Here is a 17,026-nt window from a genome sequence, read left to right as displayed (position 1 = left end):
ACATCCTGCTGCGCACATGAATAAAAATAATATTAAAAACAATTTACAATTTTTTTTTTTTAAATCAAATTAATAAACAAACTGTGCTTGCACATCCTGTGGGGCGCAAATTCTGTGGGGCGCACATCCTGCGGCGCACATCCTGCTGCGCACATGAATAAAAATAATATTAAAACATTTTTACAAAAAAAATATTTAAATCAAATTAATAAAAAAACTGTGCTTGCACATCCTGTGGGGCGCAAATTCTGTGGGGCGCACATGCTGCTGCGCACATAAATAAAAATAATATTAAATACAAATTACAATTTTTTTTTTTAAATCAAATTAATAAAAAAACTGTCCTTGCACATCCTGTGGGGCGCAAATTCTGTGGGGCGCACATCCTGCGGCGCACATCCTGCTGCGCACATAAAAAAAAATAATATTAAAACATTTTTACAAAAAAAAATATTTAAATCAAATTAATAAAAAAAATGTGCTTGCACATCCTGTGGGGCGCAAATTCTGTGGGGTGCACATCCTGCTGCGCACATAAATAAAAATAATATTAAAAACAAATTACAATTTTTTTTTTAAATCAAATTAATAAAAAAACTGTCCTTGCACATTCTGTGGGGCGCACATCCTGCGGCGCACATCCTGCTGCGCACATAAATAAAAATAATATTAAAAACAATTTACATTTTTTTTTTTTAAATCAAATTAATAAAAAAACTGTGCTTGCATATCCTGTGGGGCGCAAATTCTGTGGGGCGCACATCCTGCGGCGCACATCCTGCTGCGCACATAAATAAAAATAATATTAAAAACAATTTACATTTTTTTTTTTTAAATCAAATTAATAAAAAAACTGTGCTTGCACATCCTGTGGGGCCTAAATTCTGTGGGGCGCACATCCTGCGGCGCACATCCTGCTGCGCACATAAATAAAAATAATATTATAACATTTTTACAAAAAAAATATTTAAATCAAATTAATAAAAAAACTGTGCTTGCATATCCTGTGGGGCGCAAATTCTGTGGGGCGCACATCCTGCGGCGCACATCCTGCTGCGCACATAAATAAAAATAATATTAAAAACAAATTATAGTTTTTTTTTTAAATCAAATTAATAAAAAAACAGTCCTTGCACATCCTGTGGGGCGCAAATTCTGTGGGGCGCAAATTCTGTGGGGCGCACATCATGCGGCGCACATCCAGCTGCGCACATTAATAATAATAATATTAAAACATTTTTACAAAAAAAAATATTTAAATCAAATTAATAAAAAAACTGTGCTTGCACATCCTGTGGGGCGCAAATTCTGCTGCGCACTTGAATAAAAATAATATTAAAACATTTTTACAAAAAAAAATATTTATATCAAATTAATAAAAAAACTGTGCTTGCACATCCTGTGGGGCGTAAATTCTGTGGGGCGCACATCCTGCGGCGCACATCCTGCTGCGCACATAAATAAAAATAATATTAAAAACAAATTACAATTTTTTTTTTTAAATCAAATTAATAAAAAAACTGTCCTTGCACATCCTGTGGGGCGCAAATTCTGTGGGGCGCACATCCTGCGGCGCACATCCTGATGCGCACATAAATACAAATAATATTAAAACATTTTTACAAAAAAAAATATTTAAATCAAATTAATAAAAAAACTGTGCTTGCACATCCTGTGGGGCGCAAATTCTGTGGGGCGCACATCCTGCAGCGCACATCCTGCTGCGCACATAAATAAAAATAATATTAAAACATTTTTACAAAAAAAATATTTAAATCAAATTAATAAAAAAACTGTGCTTGCACATCCTGTGGGGCGCAAATTCTGTGGGGCGCACATCCTGCGGCGCACATCCTGCTGCGCACATAAATAAAAATAATATTAAAAACAAATTACAATTTTTTTTTTAAATCAAATTAATAAAAAAACTGTCCTTGCACATCCTGTGGGGCGCAAATTCTGTGGGGTTCACATCCTGCGGCGCACATCCTGCTGCGCACATAAATAAAAATAATATTAAAACATTTTTACAAAAAAAAATATTTAAATCAAATTAATAAAAAACTGTGCTTGCACATCCTGTGGGGCGCAAATGAATACAAATAATATTAAAACATTTTTACAAAAAAAAAAATTTAAATCAAATTAATAAAAAAACTGTGCTTGCACATCCTGTGGGGCGCAAATTATGTGGGGCGCACATCATGCGGCCCACATCCTGCGGCGCACATCCTGCTGTGCAAATAAATATAAATAAAATTAAAAAAAATTTACAATTTTTTTTTTTAAATCAAATTAATAAAAAAAATGTGCTTGCACATCTTGTGGGGCGCAAATTATGTGGGGCGCACATCCTGCTGCGCACATAAATAAAAATAATATTAAAACATTTTTACAAAAAAAAAAATTTAAATCAAATTAATAAAAAAACTGTGCTTGCACATCCTGTGGGGCGCAAATTCTGTGGGGCGCACATCCTGCGGCGCACATCCTGCTGCGCACATAAATAAAAATAATATTAAAAACAAATTACAATTTTTTTTTTTAAATCAAATTAATAAAAAAACTGTCCTTGCACATCCTGTTGGGCGCAAATTCTGTGGGGCGCACATGAATAAAAATAATATTAAAACATTTTTACAAAAAAAAATATTTAAATTAAATTAATAAAAAAACTGTGCTTGCACATCCTGTGGTGCGCAAATTCTGTGGAGCGCACATCCTGCGGCGCACATCCTGCTGCGCACATAAATAAAAATAATATTAAAACATTTTTACAAAAAAAAATATTTAAATCAAATTAATAAAAAAACTGTGCTTGCACATCCTGTGGGGCGCAAATTCTGTGGAGCGCACATCCTGCTGCGCACATAAATAAAAATAATATTAAAACATTTTTACAAAAAAAAATATTTAAATCGAATTAATAAAAAAACTGTGCTTGCACATCCTGTGGGGCGCAAATTCTGTGGGGCGCACATCCTGCGGCGCACATCCTGCTGCGCACATGAATAAAAATAATATTAAAAACAAATTACAATTTTTTTTTTTAAATCAAATTAATAAAAAAACTGTCCTTGCACATCCTGTGGGGCGCAAATTCTGTGGAGCGCACATCCTGCGGCGCACATCCTGCTGCGCACATAAATAAAAATAATATAAAAACATTTTTACAAAAAAAAATATTTAAATCAAATTAATAAAAAAACTGTGCTTGCACATCCTGTGGGGCGCAAATTCTGTGGGGCGCACATCCTGCGGCGCACATCCTGCTGCGCACATGAATAAAAATAATATTAAAAACAAATTACAATTTTTTTTTTTGAATCAAATTAATAAAAAAACTGTCCTTGCACATCCTGTGGGGCGCAAATTCTGTGGGGCGCACATCGTGCGGCGCACATCCTGCTGCGCACATAAATAAAAATAATATTAAAACATTTTTACAAAAAAATATATTTAAATCAAATTGATAAAAAAACTGTGCTTGCACATCCTGTGGGGCGCAAATTATGTGGGGCGCACATCCTGCAGCGCACATCCTGCTGCGCAAATAAATAAAAATAAAATAAAAACATTTTTACAAAAAAAAATATTTAAATCAAATTAATAAAAAAACTGTGCTTGCACATCCTGTGGGGCGCAAATTCTGTGGAGCGCACATCCTGCGGCGCACATCCTGCTGCGCACCTAAATAAAAATAATATTAAAATCAAATTACAATTTTTTTTTTTTAAATCAAATTAATAAAAAAACTGTCCATGCACATCCTGTGGGGCGCAAATTCTGTGGGGCGCACATCCTGCGGCGCACATCCTGCTGCGCACATAAATAAAAATAGTATTAAAAACAAATTACAATTTTTTTTTTTTCGATCAAATTAATAAAAAAACTGTCCTTGCACATCCTGTGGGGCGCAAATTCTGTGGGGCGCACATCCTGCAGCGCACATCCTGCTGCGCACATAAATAAAAATAATATTAAAACATTTTTACAAAAAAAAATATTTAAATCAAATTAATAAAAAAACTGTGCTTGCACATCCTGTGGGGCGCAAATTCTGTGGGGCGCACATCCTGCGGCGCACATCCTGCTGCGCACATGAATAAAAATAATATTAAAAACAAATTACAATTTTTTTTTTTGAATCAAATTAATAAAAAAACTGTCCTTGCACATCCTGTGGGGCGCAAATTCTGTGGGGCGCACATCGTGCGGCGCACATCCTGCTGCGCACATAAATAAAAATAATATTAAAACATTTTTACAAAAAAAAATATTTAAATCAAATTAATAAAAAAACTGTGCTTGCACATCCTGTGGGGCGCAAATTATGTGGGGCGCACATCCTGCGGCGCACATCCTGCTGCGCACATAAATAAAAATAATATTAAAACATTTTTACAAAAAAATATATTTAAATCAAATTGATAAAAAAACTGTGCTTGCACATCCTGTGGGGCGCAAATTATGTGGGGCGCACATCCTGCAGCGCACATCCTGCTGCGCAAATAAATAAAAATAAAATAAAAAAAATTAACAATTTTTTTTTTTAAATCAAATTAATAAAAAAACTGTGCTTGCACATCCTGTGGGGCGCAAATTCTGTGGGGCAAACATCCTGCGGCACACATCCTGCTGCGCACATAAATAAAAATAATATTAAAACATTTTTACAAAAAAATATTTAAATCAAATTAATACAAAAACTGTCCTTGCACATCCTGTGGGGCGCAAATTCTGTGGGGCGCACATCCTGCGGCGCACATCATGCTGCGCACATAAATAAAAATAATATTAAAACATTTTTACAAAAAAAATTATTTAAATCAAATTAATAAAAAAAGTGTGCTTGCACATCCTGTGGGGCGCAAACTCTGTGGGGCGCACATCCTGCGGCGCACATCCTGCTGCGCACATAAATAAAAATAATATTAAAAACAAATTACAATTTTTTTTTTTTCAATCAAATTAATAAAAAAACTGTCCTTGCACATCCTGTGGGGCGCAAATTCTGTGGGGCGCACATCCTGCAGCGCACATCCTGCTGCGCACATAAATAAAAATAATATTAAAACATTTTTACAAAAAAAAATATTTAAATCAAATTAATAAAAAAACTGTGCTTGCACATCCTGTGGGGCGCAAATTATGTGGGGTGCACATCCTGCAGCGCACATCCTGCTGCGCAAATGAGTAAAAATAAATAAAACAAAATACAATTTTTTTTTTTTAAATCAAATTAATAGAAAACTGTCCATGCACATCCTGTGGGGCGCAAATTCTGTGGGGCGCACATCCTGCGGCGCACATCCTGCTGCGCACATAAATAAAAATAATATTAAAAACAAATTACAATTTTTTTTTTTAAATCAAATTAATAAAAAAACTGTCCTTGCACATCCTGTGGGGCGCAAATTCTGTGGGGCGCACATCCTGCGGCGCACATCCTGCTGCGCACATAAATAAAAATAATATTAAAACATTTTTACAAAAAAAAATATTTAAATCAAATTAATAAAAAAACTGTGCTTGCACATCCTGTGGGGCGCAAATTATGTGGGGCGCACATCCTGCAGCGCACATCCTGCTGCGCAAATGAATAAAAATAAAATAAAACAAATTACAATTTTTTTTTTTTAAATCAAATTAATAGAAAACTGTCCATGCACATCCTGTGGGGCGCAAATTCTGTGGGGCGCACATCCTGCGGCGCACATCCTGCTGCGCACATAAATAAAAATAATATTAAAAACAAATTACAAATTTTTTTTTTAAATCAAATTAATAAAAAAACTGTCCTTGCACATCCTGTGGGGCGCAAATTATGTGGGGCGCACATCCTGCTGCGCACATAAATAAAAATAATATTAAAAACAAATTACAATTTTTTTTTTTTAAGTCAAATTAATAAAAAAACTGTCCTTGCACATCCTGTGGGGCGCAAATTCTGTGGGGCGCAAATTCTGTGGGGCGCACATCCTGCTGCGCACATAAATAAAAATAATATTAAAAACAAATTACAATTTTTTTTTTTTAAATCAAATTAATAAAAAAACTGTCCATGCACATCCTGTGGGGCACAAATTAAGTGGGGCGCACATCCTGCGGCGCACATCCTGCTGCGCACATAAATAAAAATAATATTAAAACATTTTTACAAAAAAAAATATTTAAATCAAATTAATAAAAAAACTGTGCTTGCACATCCTGTGGGGCGCAAATTATGTGGGGCGCACATCCTGCAGCGAACATCCTGCTGCGCAAATGAATAAAAATAAAATAAAACAAATTACAATTTTTTTTTTTAAATCAAATTAATAGAAAACTGTCCATGCACATCCTGTGGGGCGCAAATTCTGTGGGGCGCACATCCTGCGGCGCACATCCTGCTGCGCACATAAATAAAAAAAATATTAAAAACAAATTACAATTTTTTTTTTTAAATCAAATTAATAAAAAAACTGTCCTTGCACATCCTGTGGGGCGCAAATTATGTGGGGCGCACATCCTGCTGCGCACATAAATAAAAATAATATTAAAAACAAATTACAATTTTTTTTTTTTAAGTCAAATTAATAAAAAAACTGTCCTTGCACATCCTGTGGGGCGCAAATTCTGTGGGGCGCACATCCTGCGGCGCACATCCTGCTGCGCACATGAATAAAAATAATATTAAAAACAAATTACAATTTTTTTTTTTAAATCAAATTAATAAAAAAACTGTCCTTGCACATCCTGTGGGGCGCAAATTCTGTGGGGCGCACATCCTGCGGCATACATCCTGCTGCGCACATAAATAAAAATAATATTAAAAACAAATTACAATTTTTTTTTTTTAAATCAAATTAATAGAAAACTGTCCATGCACATCCTGTGGGGCGCAAATTCTGTGGGGCGCACATCCTGCGGCGCACATCCTGCTGCGCACATAAATAAAAATAATATTAAAAACAAATTACAATTTTTTTTTTAAATCAAATTAATAAAAAAACTGTCCTTGCACATCCTGTGGGGCGCAAATTCTGTGGGGCGCACATAAATAAAAATAATATTAAAACATTTTTACAAAAAAAAATATTTAAATCAAATTAATAAAAAAACTGTGCTTAAACATCCTGTGGGGCGCAAATTATGTGGGGCGCACATCCTGCGGCGCACATCCTGCTGCGCACATAAATAAAAATAATATTAAAACATTTTTACAAAAAAATATATTTAAATCAAATTGATAAAAAAACTGTGCTTGCACATCCTGTGGGGCGCAAATTATGTGGGGCGCACATCCTGCAGCGCACATCCTGCTGCGCAAATAAATAAAAATAAAATAAAAAAAATTAACAATTTTTTTTTTTTAAATCAAATTAATAAAAAAACTGTGCTTGCACATCCTGTGGGGCGCAAATTCTGTGGGGCGCAAATTCTGTGGGGCAAACATCCTGCGGCACACATCCTGCTGCGCACTTAAATAAAAATAATATTAAAACATTTTTACAAAAAAATATTTAAATCAAATTAATACAAAAACTGTCCTTGCACATCCTGTGGGGCGCAAATTCTGTGGGGCGCACATCCTGCGGCGCACATCATGCTGCGCACATAAATAAAAATAATATTAAAACATTTTTACAAAAAAAAATATTTAAATCAAATTAATAAAAAAACTGTGCTTGCACATCCTGTGGGGCGCAAATTCTGTGGAGCGCACATCCTGCGGCGCACATCCTGCTGCGCACATAAATAAAAATAATATTAAAATCAAATTACAATTTTTTTTTTTTAAATCAAATTAATAAAAAAACTGTCCATGCACATCCTGTGGGGCGCAAATTCTGTGGGGCGCACATCCTGCGGCGCACATCCTGCTGCGCACATAAATAAAAATAGTATTAAAAACAAATTACAATTTTTTTTTTTTCAATCAAATTAATAAAAAAACTGTCCTTGCACATCCTGTGGGGCGCAAATTCTGTGGGGCGCACATCCTGCAGCGCACATCCTGCTGCGCACATAAATAAAAATAATATTAAAACATTTTTACAAAAAAAAATATTTAAATCAAATTAATAAAAAAAGTGTGCTTGCACATCCTGTGGGGCGCAAACTCTGTGGGGCGCACATCCTGCGGCGCACATCCTGCTGCGCACATAAATAAAAATAATATTAAAAACAAATTACAATTTTTTTTTTTTCGATCAAATTAATAAAAAAACTGTCCTTGCACATCCTGTGGGGCGCAAATTCTGTGGGGCGCACATCCTGCAGCGCACATCCTGCTGCGCACATAAATAAAAATAATATTAAAACATTTTTACAAAAAAAAATATTTAAATCAAATTAATAAAAAAACTGTGCTTGCACATCCTGTGGGGCGCAAATTATGTGGGGCGCACATCCTGCAGCGCACATCCTGCTGCGCAAATGAGTAAAAATAAATAAAACAAAATACAATTTTTTTTTTTTAAATCAAATTAATAGAAAACTGTCCATGCACATCCTGTGGGGCGCAAATTCTGTGGGGCGCACATCCTGCGGCGCACATCCTGCTGCGCACATAAATAAAAATAATATTAAAAACAAATTACAATTTTTTTTTTTAAATCAAATTAATAAAAAAACTGTCCTTGCACATCCTGTGGGGCGCAAATTCTGTGGGGCGCACATCCTGCGGCGCACATCCTGCTGCGCACATAAATAAAAATAATATTAAAACATTTTTACAAAAAAAAATATTTAAATCAAATTAATAAAAAAACTGTGCTTGCACATCCTGTGGGGCGCAAATTCTGTGGGGCGCACATCCTGCGGCGCACATCCTGCTGCGCACATGAATAAAAATAATATTAAAAACAAATTACAATTTTTTTTTTTGAATCAAATTAATAAAAAAACTGTGCTTGCACATCCTGTGGGGCGCAAATTCTGTGGGGCGCAAATTCTGTGGGGCAAACATCCTGCGGCACACATCCTGCTGCGCACATAAATAAAAATAATATTAAAAACAAATTACAATTTTTTTTTTTAAATCAAATTAATAAAAAAACTGTCCTTGCACATCCTGTGGGGCGCAAATTATGTGGGGCGCACATCCTGCTGCGCACATAAATAAAAATAATATTAAAAACAAATTACAATTTTTTTTTTTTAAATCAAATTAATAAAAAAACTGTCCATGCACATCCTGTGGGGCGCAAATTAAGTGGGGCGCACATCCTGCGGCACACATCCTGCTGCGCACATAAATAAAAATAATATTAAAACATTTTTACAAAAAAAAATATTTAAATCAAATTAATAAAAAAACTGTGCTTGCACATCCTGTGGGGCGCAAATTCTGTGGTGCGCACATCCTGCGGCGCACATCCTGCTGCGCACATAAATAAAAATAATACTAAAAACAAATTACAATTTTTTTTTTTTAAATCAAATTAATAAAAAAACTGTCCTTGCACTACCTGTGGGGCGCAAATTCTGTGGGGCGCACATCCTGCTGCGCACATACTGCTGCGCACATAAATAAAAATAATATTAAAACATTTTTACAAAAAAATATATTTAAATCAAATTAATAAAAAAACTGTGCTTGCACTTCCTGTGGGGCGCAAATTCTGTGGGGCGCACATCCTGCGGCGCACATCCTGCGGCGCACATAAATTAAAATAATATTAAAAAATTTTACATATTTTTTTTTTTTAATCAAATTAATAAAAAAAACTGTGCTTGCACATCCTGTGGGGCGCAAATTATGTGGGGCGCACATCCTGCAGCACACATCCTGCTGCGCACATACATAAAAATAATATTAAAAACAAATTACAATTTTTTTTTAAAAATCAAATTAATAAAAAAACTGTCCTTGCACATCCTGTGGGGCGCAAATTCTGTAGGGCGCACATCCTGCGGCGCACATCCTGCTGCGCACATAAATAAAAATAATATTAAAACATTTTTACAAAAAAAAATATCTAAATCAAATTAATAAAAAAACTGTGCTTGCACATCCAGTGGGGCGCAAATTATGTGGGGCGCACATCCTGCGGCGCACATTGAGCTGCACACATTAATAAAAATAATATTAAAAACAATTTACAATTTTTTTTTTTTTAATCACATTAATAAAAAAACTGTTCTTGCACATCCTGTGGGGCGCAAATTTTGTGGGGCGCACATCCTGCGGCGCACATCCTGCTGCGCACATAAATAAAAATAATATTAAAAACAATTTACAATTTTTTTTTTTTAAATCAAATTAATAAAAAAACTGTGCTTGCACATCCTGTGGGGCGCAAATTCTGTGGGGCGCAAATTCTGTGGGGCGCACATCCTGCGGCGCAAATCCTGCTGCGCACATAAATAAAAATGATATTAAAACATTTTTACAAAAAAAATATTTAAATCAAATTAATAAAAAAACTGTCCTTGCACATCCTGTGGGGCGCAAATTATGTGGGGCGCACATCCTGCGGCGCACATCCTGCTGCGCACATAAATAAAAATAATATTAAAACATTTTTACAAAAAAAAATATTTAAATCAAATTAATAAAAAAACTGTGCTTGCACATCCTGTGGGGCGCAAATTCTGTGGGGCGCACATCCTGCGGCGCACATCCTGCTGCGCACATAAATAAAAATAATATTAAAAACAAATTACAATTTTTTTTTTAAATCAAATTAATAAAAAAACTGTCCTTGCACATCCTGTGGGGCGCAAATTCTGTGGGGCGCACATCCTTCAGCGCACATCCAGCTGGGCAAATTAATAAAAATAATATTACATTTTTTTTACAATTTTCTTTTTTTAAATCAAATTAATAAAAAAACTGTGCTTGTACATCCTGTGGGGCGCAAATTCTGTGGGGCGCACATCATGCGGCGCACATCCTGCTGCGCACATAAATAAAAATAATATTAAAACTTTTTTACAAAAAAAAATATTTAAATCAAATTAATAAAAAAACTGTGCTTGCACATCCTGTGGGGCGCAAATTCTGTGGGGCGCACATGCTGCGGCGCACATCCTGCTGCACACATAAATAAAAATAATATTAAAAACAAATTACAATTTTTTTTTTTAAATCAAATTAATAAAAAAACTGTCCTTGCACATCCTGTGGGGCGCAAATTCTGTGGGGCGCACATCCTGCGGCGCACATCCTGCTGCGCACATAAATAAAAATAATATTAAAACATTTTTACAAAAAAATATTTAAATCAAATTAATAAAAAAACTGTCCTTGCACATCCTGTGGGGCGCAAATTCTGTGGGGCGCACATCCTGCGGCACACATCCTGCTGCGCACATAAATAAAAATGATATTAAAACATTTTTACAAAAAAAAATATTTAAATCAAATTAATAAAAAAACTGTGCTTTTACATCCTGTGGGGCGCAAATTCTGTGGGGCGCACATCCTGCGGCGCACATCCTGCTGCGCACATTAATAAAAATAATATTAAAACATTTTTACAAAAAAAAATATTTAAATCAAATTAATAAAAAAACTGTGCTTGCACATCCTGTGGGGCGCAAATTCTGTGGTGCGCACATCCTGCGGCGCACATCCTGCTGCGCACATACATAAAAATAATATTAAAAACAAATTACAATTTTTTTTTAAAAATCAAATTAATAAAAAAACTGTCCTTGCACATCCTGTGGGGCGCAAATTCTGTAGGGCGCACATCCTGCGGCGCACATCCTGCTGCGCACATAAATAAAAATAATATTAAAAACAATTTACAATTTTTTTTTTTTAAATCAAATTAATAAAAAAACTGTGCTTGCACATCCTGTGGGGCGCAAATTCTGTGGGGCGCAAATTCTGTGGGGCGCACATCCTGCGGCGCAAATCCTGCTGCGCACATAAATAAAAATGATATTAAAACATTTTTACAAAAAAAATATTTAAATCAAATTAATAAAAAAACTGTGCTTGCACATCCTGTGGGGCGCAAATTCTGTGGGGCGCACATCCTGCGGCGCACATCCTGCTGCGCACATAAATAAAAATAATATTAAAAACAAATTACAATTTTTTTTTTTAAATCAAATTAATAAAAAAACTGTCCTTGCACATCCTGTGGGGCGCAAATTCTGTGGGGCGCACATCCTTCAGCGCACATCCAGCTGGGCAAATTAATAAAAATAATATTACATTTTTTTTACAATTTTCTTTTTTTAAATCAAATTAATAAAAAAACTGTGCTTGTACATCCTGTGGGGCGCAAATTCTGTGGGGCGCACATCATGCGGCGCACATCCTGCTGCGCACATAAATAAAAATAATATTAAAACTTTTTTACAAAAAAAAATATTTAAATCAAATTAATAAAAAAACTGTGCTTGCACATCCTGTGGGGCGCAAATTCTGTGGGGCGCACATGCTGCGGCGCACATCCTGCTGCACACATAAATAAAAATAATATTAAAAACAAATTACAATTTTTTTTTTTAAATCAAATTAATAAAAAAACTGTCCTTGCACATCCTGTGGGGCGCAAATTCTGTGGGGCGCACATCCTGCGGCGCACATCCTGCTGCGCACATAAATAAAAATAATATTAAAACATTTTTACAAAAAAAAATATTTAAATATAACTAATAAAAAACCTTGCTTGCACATCCTGTGGGGCGCAAATTATGTGGGGCGCACATCCTGCAGCGCACATCCTGCTGCGCAAATAAATAAAAATAAAATTAAAAAAAATTTACAATATTTTTTTTTTAAATCAAATTAATAAAAAAACTGTCCTTGCACATCCTGTGGGGCGCAAATTCTGTGGGGCGCACATGAATAAAAATAATATTAAAACATTTTTACAAAAAAAAATATTTAAATTATATTAATAAAAAAACTGTGCTTGCACATCCTGTGGGGCGCAAATTCTGTGGGTTGCACATCCTGCGGCGCACATCCTGCTAAGCACATAAATTAAAATAATATTAAAAAATTTTACATATTTTTTTTTTTTTAATCAAATTAATAAAAAAACTGTGCTTGCACATCCTGTGGGGCGCAAATTATGTGGGGCGCACATCCTGCGGCGCACATCCAGCTGCGCAAATTAATAAAAATAATATCAAAACATTTTTACAAAAAAAAATATTTAAATCAAATTAATAAAAAAAGTGTGCTTGCACATCCTGTGGGGCGCAAATTCTGTGGGGCGCACATCCTGCAGCGCACATCCTGCTGTGCACATGAATAAAAATAATATTAAAACATTTTTACAAAAAAATATATTTAAAACAAATAAAAAAAAAACGGTGCTTGCACATCCTGTGGGGCGCAAATTCTGTGGGGCGCACATCCTGCGGCGCACATCCTGCTGCGCACATAAATAAAAATAATATTAAAACATTTTTACAAAAAAAAATATTTAAATCAAATGAATAAAAAAACTGTCCTTGCACATCCTGTGGGGCGCAAATTCTGTGGGGCGCACATCCTGCGGCGCACATAAATAAAAATAATATTAAAAACAAATTACAATTTTTTTTTTAAATCAAATTAATAAAAAAACTGTCCTTGCACATCCTGTGGGGCGCAAATTCTGTGGGGCGCACATCCTGCGGCGCAAATCCTGCTGCGCACAAGAATAAAAATAATATTAAAACATTTTTACAAAAAAAAATATTTAAATCAAATTAATAAAAAAACTGTGCTTGCACATCCTGTGGGGCGCAAATTCTGTGGGGCGCACATCCTGCGGCGCACATCCTGCTGCGCACATAAATAAAAATAATATTAAAAACAAATTACAATTTTTTTTTTTAAATCAAATTAAAAAAAAAACTGTCCTTGCACATCCTGTGGGGCGCAAATTATGTGGGGCGCACATCCTGCGGCGCACATCCTGCTGCGCACATAAATAAAAATAATATTAAAAACAAATTACAATTTTTTTTTTAAATCAAATTAATAAAAAAACTGTCCTTGCACATCCTGTGGGGCGCAAATTATGTGGGGCGCACATCCTGCGGCGCACATCCTGCTGCGCACATAAATAAAAATAATATTAAAAACAAATTACAATTTTTTTTTTAAATCAAATTAATAAAAAAACTGTCCTTGCACATCCTGTGGGGCGCAAATTCTGTGGGTTGCACATCCTGCGGCGCACATCCTGCTAAGCACATAAATTAAAATAATATTAAAAAATTTTACATATTTTTTTTTTTTTAATCAAATTAATAAAAAAACTGTGCTTGCACATCCTGTGGGGCGCAAATTATGTGGGGCGCACATCCTGCGGCGCACATCCAGCTGCGCAAATTAATAAAAATAATATCAAAACATTTTTACAAAAAAAAATATTTAAATCAAATTAATAAAAAAAGTGTGCTTGCACATCCTGTGGGGCGCAAATTCTGTGGGGCGCACATCCTGCAGCGCACATCCTGCTGTGCACATGAATAAAAATAATATTAAAACATTTTTACAAAAAAATATATTTAAAACAAATAAAAAAAAAACGGTGCTTGCACATCCTGTGGGGCGCAAATTCTGTGGGGCGCACATCCTGCGGCGCACATCCTGCTGCGCACATAAATAAAAATAATATTAAAACATTTTTACAAAAAAAAATATTTAAATCAAATGAATAAAAAAACTGTCCTTGCACATCCTGTGGGGCGCAAATTCTGTGGGGCGCACATCCTGCGGCGCACATAAATAAAAATAATATTAAAAACAAATTACAATTTTTTTTTTAAATCAAATTAATAAAAAAACTGTCCTTGCACATCCTGTGGGGCGCAAATTCTGTGGGGCGCACATCCTGCGGCGCAAATCCTGCTGCGCACAAGAATAAAAATAATATTAAAACATTTTTACAAAAAAAAATATTTAAATCAAATTAATAAAAAAACTGTGCTTGCACATCCTGTGGGGCGCAAATTCTGTGGGGCGCACATCCTGCGGCGCACATCCTGCTGCGCACATAAATAAAAATAATATTAAAAACAAATTACAATTTTTTTTTTTAAATCAAATTAAAAAAAAAACTGTCCTTGCACATCCTGTGGGGCGCAAATTATGTGGGGCGCACATCCTGCGGCGCACATCCTGCTGCGCACATAAATAAAAATAATATTAAAAACAAATTACAATTTTTTTTTTAAATCAAATTAATAAAAAAACTGTCCTTGCACATCCTGTGGGGCGCAAATTCTGTGGGGCGCACATCCTGCGGCGCACATCCTGCTGCGCACATAAATCAAAATAATATTAAAACATTTTTACAAAAAAAATATTTAAATCAAATTAATAAAAAAACTGTCCTTGCACATCCTGTGGGACGCAAATTATGTGGGGCGCACATCCTGCGGCGCACATCCTGCTGCGCACATAAATAAAAATAATATTGCAACATTTTTACAAAAAAAAATATTTAAATCAAATTAATAAAAAAACTGTGCTTGCACATCCTGTGGGGCGCAAATTCTGTGGGGCGCACATCCTGCGGCGCACATCCAGCTGTGCACATTAATACAAATAATATTAAAACATTTTTACAAAAAAAAATATTTAAATCAAATTAATAAAAAAACTGTGCTTGCACATCCTGTGGGGCACACATCCTGCGGCACATATCCTGCTGCGCACATAAATAAAAATAATATTAAAAACAATTTAAATTTTTTTTTTTTTAAATCAAATTAATAAACAAACTGTGCTTGCACATCCTGTGGGGCGCAAATTCTGTGGGGCGCATATCCTGCGGCGCACATCCTGCTGCGCACATAAATAAAAATAATATTAAAACATTTTTACAAAAAAAATATTTAAATCAAATTAATAAAAAAACTGTCCTTGCACATCCTGTGGGGCGCAAATTCTGTCGGGCGCACATCCTTCTCACGCACATCCTGCTGCGCACATAAATAAAAATAATATTAAAACATTTTTACAAAAAAAAATATTTAAATCAAATTAATAAAAAAACTGTGCTTGCACATCCTGTGGGGCGCAAATTCTGTGGGGCGCACATCCTGCGGCGCACATCCTGCTGCGCACATGAATAAAAATAATATTAAAAACAATTTACAATTTTTTTTTTTTAAATCAAATTAATAAACAAACTGTGCTTGCACATCCTGTGGGGCGCAAATTCTGTGGGGCGCACATCCTGCGGCGCACATCCTGCTGCGCACATAAAAAAAAATAATATTAAAACATTTTTACAAAAAAAAATATTTAAATCAAATTAATAAAAAAAATGTGCTTGCACATCCTGTGGGGCGCAAATTCTGTGGGGCGCACATCCTGCTGCGCACATAAATAAAAATAATATTAAAAACAAATTACAATTTTTTTTTTAAATCAAATTAATAAAAAAACTGTCCTTGTACATTCTGTGGGGCGCACATCCTGCGGCGCACATCCTGCTGCGCACATAAATAAAAATAATATTAAAACATTTTTACAAAAAAAAATATTTAAATCAAATTAATAAAAAAACTGTGCTTGCACATCCTGTGAGGCGCAAATTCTGTGGGGCGCACATCCTGCTGCGCATTAAAATAAAAATAATATTAAAAACAAATTACAATTTTTTTTTTTTAAATCAAATTAATAAAAAAACTGTCCTTGCACATCCTGTGGGGCGCAAATTATGTGGGGCGCACATCCTGCGGCGCACATTAATACAAATAATATTAAAACATTTTTACAAAAAAAAATATTTAAATCAAATTAATAAAAAAACTGTGCTTGCACATCCTGTGGGGAGCAAATTATGTGGGGCGCACATCCTGCGGCGCACATCCTGCTGCGCACATAAATAAAAATAATATTAAAACATTTTTACAAAAAAAAATATTTAAATCAAATTAATAAAAAAACTGTGCTTTTACATCCTGTGGGGCGCAAATTCTGTGGGGCGCACATCCTGCGGCGCACATCCTGCTGAGCACATAAATAAAAATAATATTAAAAACAAATTACAATTTTTTTTTTAAAATCAAATTAATAAAAAAACTGTCCATGCACATCCTGTGGGGCGCAAATTAAGTGGGGCGC

This window comes from Pleuronectes platessa, chromosome 2 (assembly GCF_947347685.1).
Source record: "Pleuronectes platessa chromosome 2, fPlePla1.1, whole genome shotgun sequence".
NCBI classification, from domain to species: domain Eukaryota; kingdom Metazoa; phylum Chordata; class Actinopteri; order Pleuronectiformes; family Pleuronectidae; genus Pleuronectes; species Pleuronectes platessa.
The sequence above is the reverse complement of the archived record's forward strand: the minus strand, read 5'-3'. Positions refer to the sequence as shown.